This window comes from Cryptomeria japonica, chromosome 8 (genome assembly GCF_030272615.1).
Source record: "Cryptomeria japonica chromosome 8, Sugi_1.0, whole genome shotgun sequence".
NCBI lineage: Eukaryota > Viridiplantae > Streptophyta > Pinopsida > Cupressales > Cupressaceae > Cryptomeria > Cryptomeria japonica.
This window is the reverse complement of record NC_081412.1, coordinates 577,856,639-577,865,004: the sequence shown is the minus strand read 5'-3', so window position 1 is coordinate 577,865,004 and position 8,366 is coordinate 577,856,639. Positions and strand designations below refer to the sequence as shown.

The window sequence follows — 8,366 nt, the reverse complement described above, 5'->3', positions numbered from 1 at the left end:
TATAAGAACTTAAGCCTTATAAATTATTATTTTTATTACATAATATATCCTCATCAAATTAAAAAACAAATTTTAAAATTATATTAATATGAATTTGAGACATTGGATAAACCAAACATAATTTTTCAAATGTTATCATAATTATATTAATTGATTTCTACAAAACCATACTTTTGTAAGTATCTCAAAAACTTGCATGCAAAATCGCCGCTGCCGGGGATCGAACCCGGGTCACCCGCGTGACAGGCGGGAATACTCACCACTATACTACAACGACTTTGTGCTTCTATAATCTTGTTTTTATATATTTAATAGATACTTTATTATCCCCAGAAAGCAGCCGAATCTCAGCTTTTGTCGCTACTAATTTATATTCAATCAAATAATAGTATTAAACAAAAGTAGTGTATATGTACGATGTGTACCAGTGTTGTAGTAGTACAATAGTACCCTGCGACGGTACAGACCCGGGTTCGATTCCCGGCTGGTGCAACTGTCCAGTTTTCGTAAGAACTAAGCCCCCATACCTTTATTGAACTTTTTGATCTAAAGTAGAATATGTTAGATATGCCAAATGTTATAGTTTCCAATCATAGGTGACATGTTGTAACTTCTTTCTAACGTTTTATGTAAGTGAAAGAAGAAACTTTAAGCATTTTATTTTTGGAATAATTGTTATTGGTATTTTTTTAGTTAAATAATTTTTTTAAATATTTTTGTACAATTTTAATTGATCTAGTGGTGGAGAATTTGTGCTTTTTAAAAAGAGGTCATAAGTTCAAATCTCACAAGGAGATAGGGTATGTACTCTTTATTGACTTTGACCCATTACCAATCTATATATATATATATATATATTGACTTTGACCCATTACCAATCTATATATATATATATATATATATAATTATAATATTCTATATATTTTTCAAAAATTTTATTTTTAATCATTTTAATATATACAATATAACTTTATAACATTTAATCTTAATTTTAAATATTTTTCATTTAGTCATTAAAAAATATCTATTTTTACTTTATTATTTATATTATATAAATTTATAATTATTACTAGTTATTTTATTAAGATCAATTATAATTAATATTACATAAATATAATTAAAATAATATATAATCTTAAACTATTAGTTAATAATAAAGTTTGAGATTAATTTTATTATTACAATTAATATTATGTAGATTCAATAATTAAGTTAGGGTTATATTCTTAAGAAAAATGTATATTTTCACTATAATATTTATGTTGTTGTTTTTTTATAGGTAATGTAGTATTTTATTAATATTTAAATTTTAGAATTTATAAAGTATTTATATGTCTATAGATGTAAAATTCAAAGGACCACATCAATATCTAACACATTGCAATATTCCCCATATCAACTGGCTTCCCTGTTCATAAATACATAAAATATACCCCAAGGTCATTACTACAGTTGGCCACAAAATTATAAAATATCAACAAAATTGGAGACACACATATATATAGACTATAAAAAACCTATAGAGTATCTACAAAAAAATTCTCATTTCCCTTACAAACTATTTGTTGGTTGCTTTGACGGGTCGATTGACCTAGTAATCTTAAAGTTTGAACTTCTTATGAGCTTTCCCTTTCTACACCTTCATTGTGCCAACACCATCTCATTTCAGTCTCCATTCACAAGGATAATCTTTCAAAGCCTCCAACCAAAATGGGCTTCAACTTTCCTTTCATCTGTATCACTCAAATGACTCCACTGAATGAAAGGTTGAAGCAATGGATTTTGATCTCCAATTTTTAACGAGTCTCCCTTCGGTGCCATGAGACCTCCACCCAGATGCACCCACTCCAAAATCAACCACAAACCAAAAGTCCACTCCTCATCCGCACATTCCTTTAGGACCCAATGAACATCCTCTTTGCTTCGTAGCTCCAACCCCCACACTACAAGTAGTGAAATGATATCGATATTAATTCGATATCGGTGCTTTGTTTTCATAAATTCTTCCCTAGACTGGATGTCCAAAATTTGCACAAGTAGAGGATCATCATGCTTGGAAATGCTATGAAGTCTCCTCTTTGAGATTCGACCCAAAAACACCAATTGTTGCTTAGTAGTAAACAAGGTAAAATTCACCTCCATCCTACAACTCTTCACCACCAATTTCAAATGGTTGTGTGATAAAAATGGCCAAGATGCCTTTAAAACAAAATGCATGTCCCATCACATTTGAACAACACACCTTTCCATTATGGTTGCTACAATTGGCAATGTACAACCCACCACTATTAATTAAATTGGATCTCTTAGAGATCCTCCCAATAAAATTTTGTTTCTCTTCCATTAATGATAACGTCCACTTCAACAACATGTCTACCACCATATTTCCATTTCTCAACACATGAGTAATTTTCAAATCCTTAAAAGTTATTAAAATTTCTCTTATAATTTCACATTAATTATTTAATTTCCATGTTGGATTTTCAACCCCGATAATGACATTGATAACAATTAGAGAATCATCCTTCTAATGCAATTGTGATATTGATAATTATTGACCATCTTGATTGCTAATAAAGTCGCTTGCATTTTGACTTCATTGTTTGTACTTTCCTTCAATCATTTAGCTCCAATTGCCAAAATATTTTTGTTTCAATCTCTTACCACAAAGCCTACACCTAAAGGGCTCGGATTCCCTCTTGAGGCTCCGTCAAAGTTGACTTTCACCCATCCTACATCTAGTTTCATTCAATTGACAACTTCCTTCGCCTTGGAATTCAGATCAACCTCGAGATGCCCATTAACAGGCCAATATTTATACTATATTATAATTAATAATATCATTTTATTGAAGTGAGAGTTATAGTTAATGTGACAAAAACATAATTAAATTAATATAATCCTAAAATAAAAATAATTAAAAATTATAACACTATAAAGGCAAGTACTCGCCACTACTTGGCACTTGTTTTGATTAACAAACATATAATTATGACAAATCTAACTTTTAAAAATGAATTTGGAGGATTTTAAGAATGCTTTAGGTGAGTGATAAATCAAAATTATTTTTTACTATTGTATAAATAGATATAAAGGACATTGTAAAGCAATTTTTCCTATTGTATAAAACTCATTTCTCTTTTGAAGGGAATTTTCGTGACTGTGTTGATGCTAGGAATTGTTGTACAAAGGTTATTCTTAGAAATATCAGTAGAGATGGTGATGAAAAGCTTAGTAAGTGCATCTCTAAAGAGGAAATTATCCAAGCTATTATAAGCCTAAAGAATGAGAAATCTCTTGGTTTAGATGGTTTGCCTGTAGAGTTTTACAAGATTATTTATCAATGGATCATTAAGGATCTTCTTCAACTTTATACTAAGGCTATTGAAAATGGATCACTTGGTGGTAACATTAATAGGGGCATAACAAAGCTTTTTCCAAAAGAAGGTGCTAAGGCCTTAATAAAGAACTGAAGGCTTATTACTCTTCTTAATGGTTCATACAAAATCTTAGCTAAAGTTTTAGCCTTGAGATTAATAGATATTATTAGCACTTTCATTATCAACACCCAAACTAGGTCTATTAAAGGAAGATACATTCTTGAAAATCTAATCACCAGTTGGGAGGCGATGGAGTGAAGTAGAAACTCTAATCGGGAAGTGAGGATGTTTCTGCTTGATTTTGAGAAAGCTTATGAGAATTTTTGGAGTGGTCCTTTGTACTGATGACCCTTTAAGCCTTTGGATTCCCTCTTGTGTTTTGTTACATGATCAAAACTATCTTCTAATATGCAATAGCCCAAGTTCATGTCAGTGACATTCTTTTGAAATCTTTCATCCTCCAGCTCGGTCCATTAGAGGCTACCCTTTAGTGATTGCCCTCTTTGTGACTGCCTCAAATTCTATTTATTATTTTCTTTAGAGCCCAAGGTCGAGATCATGTGTTCAAGGTATTTATCTCCCAAATCATGCTAACTTGATTTGTGTACAATTTGTGGATGATATTATCATGTTTGTAGCAGTGAATGAAGGTAATTATGATAACCTACTGAGAATAGTATAAATCATTTATAAAGCTTCATGCGCTATTTTTTCTAGGGCTAAATCAATGGTTTTGGAGTGGAAGGACAAGCCATTGACTAGTTTCAACAATTTGATCTTCAATAGGGTGGCCCAAACAAAAAAATTGGGTATTTGGGCATACCATTTGTTGGTAATCCATTGGACTTACAAACATTTGGAATTGGATTAAAGTCAAGCTAGATACAAAAATTACAAAATGGAATAAGAATTACTTATGTCTACTAGGGGAGCTGCAAGTCTGCCAAAAGATTATATCTTCTTACACCTTGTAGTACTCCTTTATATGGTTATTTTGTAGCTACCAGATCAATGAGATCCAAAAGAAAATTAAATCTTTCCTCTAGTTATATGGTAAAGAGAAAAAGAAAAGACATTCTATAAAGTGGAATTGGTGTTGTATAAGTAAAATACAAGGTGGCCTTTGTCATAAGGACTTGGAATTACATGACATTTCTTTAGCAATTAATCATATTCTAAAAGCTTTTGAGGTTAGTAAGCCCTAGAAAGTTTTTGTTAGAAACAATATCCAATTGGCTCATCGTAAACATGTTAAAGGTTAGAAAGAGTTGAACATCTATGATTCCTTGTTTATTAAATTCTTCATGGTCCCTTCTAGTTCAAGTATTTCTAGATTATTTGAAAGACATGTGAGTTGGTCATGGGTGAAGTTGGTGGTTATGAGTTCTACAGTAATGTTGGAGACAAGATCTTTGACTCTAGATCCATCTAGTGGAACCATTATTACAAAGATAAACCCCTTGCACTGTTGCAATTTTTCTCATCCAAATTTTGGTATAGTGAAGGCATAAAAATTTCAATCATATAATGGATAGCATGTAGTTGAGATCCTGGTTTGACCTAGGTACTAAGTATGGCCTCCCTCAGTTACACTGGAGGACATGTTCAATGCTCACAAAAGCTTGTAAGATGTTTCCCTATCATTCTAATACTAATTTTGTTGTTAATATGCTTAGCTCTAATAAATGGTCTAATGACACAACATTGCTTAATGTTACCTCCAAAGTGATTTACTACTACTTGGTAAAAGATAATGTCATGACCAACCACCTTAATGATTGTCAGAGATTGAGCCTAACCCCAACCCAGTGGTCTAAATCTCTAAGTCATTTGTGGTCTTGTATGCTAAAACCAATTAAGTCATGCTTTAAATTGTTTCTATTATTAAAAAAGTTCCCTTTGTCTTATCCTAATGTTAATATTTGACCATTGCAGAGATTTCCTAAATCGATTGAGCATATTTTCTTTAACTATTTTTTTGCCAAAGAATTTTGGTCCATCATCCTTTTTGGATTAGAGTCTTGAGCATCTAATAGGAAACATTGTATGTTTGATGTTTTTTTTAGTTGCATTATAGGTCTTGGCAAAGTGTATAACCTTTTTTGGCTTGTTTTATCTATAGATTTTTTTTGACCTTTGTGGAAGTATAGAAATTTTCAAATTAATTTCAATGTTGAAAAAGAAAGCTTACTAAGTCTTCCAAATGAATCATATTCAATGTGGTTTTAATGCAAGTTAGTATCACCCTTGAAATTTTCAAGGAAAGGTTTTTGGAGCTTTTGGATACACAATTGTCAACATGTTAGAAATAAAATATGTTAGCTATTGGCTATATTCAAGGAGAGGTAATGATGCTCATTTAAAAAAAAAATAATCTTGAATTTAAAAAACAATACAATAAGAAATACAAAGACACTCTTATGGAAGACCTTGGTTTCAATATTATGCAAAAATATAATGTTCGGTTATTGATGACTTTGTGCCAAAGATTGTAAGATCCAATGAAGATATTTCCAATATTGAAACTCCTTTATAGTGAGAGTTTTCCTTGATGTGCCTTTGCAATGTTTGTTTTATTGTATATGTAGTGAGGAATCATGATGAAGCGAGTTGATACAAACTTATCCTTTTATTATTTTTGGAAATGGTATGCAATAGGGTAGGTTATGTTTGGGTGAAAATGACACAACATTTTGATAGTGGACCTCAACATTTGATATTGAATATGCAGTTTTATTGTCTATGGTTCCTAATAGTGACTTGCATGATATAGTCTCTTGGCAGTATGAGGTATTAGGAATGTAGTAACTATGATTTGCAATCATATTGTTGGTTTTGTAAAGCATTTAGTCTATCGTATTCAATTGTTTTGAGACAATATCTTTGATATTGTAATCTTGATCTATGACTATCATTGTACCTCAACACTTTTGATTTGAGTCATATATTATCAATTCAAAAAACTTAAACCTACAAAAATAGAAAGTATGAGTACTAGATAGAATTTTGTGACTTATTTGAGACCTTGGCTAAGAACACCAACATGTAGCATGGATTTACTCATAGTGTGTTGTTGTCCTATATGGATGAAAAATGAAGGTTCCAAAATACATTGTACCTACACAAAGGGAAATAGCATAATGGGCCCATTGTGTATGGAAAGAACAATAAAAGGGAAATTTGTTAAAACACATTAAATTATGGTGATGAAATTAAATAACAAGGGAAGGAAAAAAATGTCGCCAAAGACTTCTCATGCTTCCAATGTAGAATAACATGTACATATAGAGAGATGAAATTTTGATTTGGTTGTTTAGGGGTTTTCCTTAGTCAAGCCCTTTTTTTAGTGTTTCCACCTGCACAGAAAGTCAGGATGGATTTTGATAAAATAAATGTGTGATAGAATATAGATAAATGTACTATGATAATATAAAAATTATAAAAAATTACAGTGAATGAAATTATTCACGATAGGAAAGAGACAACTAATTGGAAAAAAATCAGTTAGAAGCTATCAAATGCCTCCAAAATCGAGTTAAAATCTATGATAGAATTTCCTTTCATGATTTTGTAAAAAAGTTAAGTAGTAGAACAACTTCCTACAATAATTTTGAGAAGGAGGGCAATGCAAATTTTTTTATGGATTTGTACGTCGGTTACAAAAACTTAATAAAAATAAACATAAATAACATGCATACCACAACATAGTGATTTACATGGGGAGAACCCTTTCAGGAGAAAAAACCCCACGCTCCAAAAGCCACCCAATATATTATTCAAAAATCAACAACAAATTATAATATAATTATAGAGAATGCTTTTCACAAGAGTATCGCTAATAGAGATCTAGAGGTAGCTCAACTTCTATAAGACTCTTACACAACCTCCTTCTCACACACCTAATCTATAGGAGATACGAAACATGAAACTGTCAAAAAATATTACAAAATCATGGGCTAAAATCACCCAAGAGTGGCACCCATCTTATCTCTAATACAAGATGACCCATGATGTGTCAATACACACACCAACACGTGTAACCCCATTTTACAACTCATTTATGTGTCCAACATGTTTTTATATTTCCTATTTTAGGAGACCCAACTTTTGGAGGCCATCACTTTTGAACTTGGTGTCTGATTGACGAACCATTTGAAGTGTTGAAAAGATCACGACGTGCTCTGTCAAGCTATAATCCACTACTCTAGTTACAAACACTTTTGGGCCATTTAGGAACCTCGAAGACCCTCAAAATTGATTTCAAAACTTTGTTCACAACTGTAAAAAATTAAAACTTTAATATCTTCAAATCTAGACATGATCTGGCAATAAAAAATCATTGACATGCTTATCTAGCCAATTCAAAGCTTTGGGGAAAATTTTGGACCAATCCGTGCTTAAATGAAAAGTTACTAAAAATAGTAACCTTATGTATATGCATGGTTGAGACACCATTGTCCTAACAGATCTCACCATAAAAGAATAGCATACAAAGAGAAAGGATTATGTCGTGTTATTAAAAATTTGAAAGCTTCAAGAGAGTTACAAAGCCAAAGTTAGGGTAGGTGTGTGTATGTGAGAAAGATGACATTGCCAAGGTAAAAAGGTTCCTTATTCAAAATAGAAGGTTAATTTTTTTTTCTCGACATGATAGTAATTCAGGAGTGTTACACTAATTTTTTTTAATAGGAGTGTAACACTTCATCAATTATTTGAATCACAAAATTTTGCAACACATCCATGTGTGACACAATTGTTTAGGATAATCAAACTAAAAAACTTAGGAAATTAACATTAACTTGCTAGAAAAAGGATATTTTAACATCAAAACTATTAGCGAGAAATGTTGGGGTCATAGTTTGAATTTTGGAGCCCCAAAGTATTCTCTATTTTTTGTATTTATACCCCATAATTAGTAGTAAGATAGGGGTAGGAGATTAGCATAAAATGTGAAATTTGATGGGCTTGAGAATTGATACTATTTTA

The 8,366-nt window shown here is 31.4% G+C and overlaps 1 non-coding gene across 1 annotated transcript; it reads right to left on the bottom strand.

Moving 5' to 3' along the window:
- Positions 1–205: 205 nt before the first annotated feature.
- TRNAD-GUC (transfer RNA aspartic acid (anticodon GUC)) lies at positions 206–277 on the bottom strand. Its single transcript has one exon. It is a non-coding gene; the product is annotated as a tRNA-Asp (tRNA).
- Between the last annotated feature and the right edge of the window lie 8,089 nt (positions 278–8,366).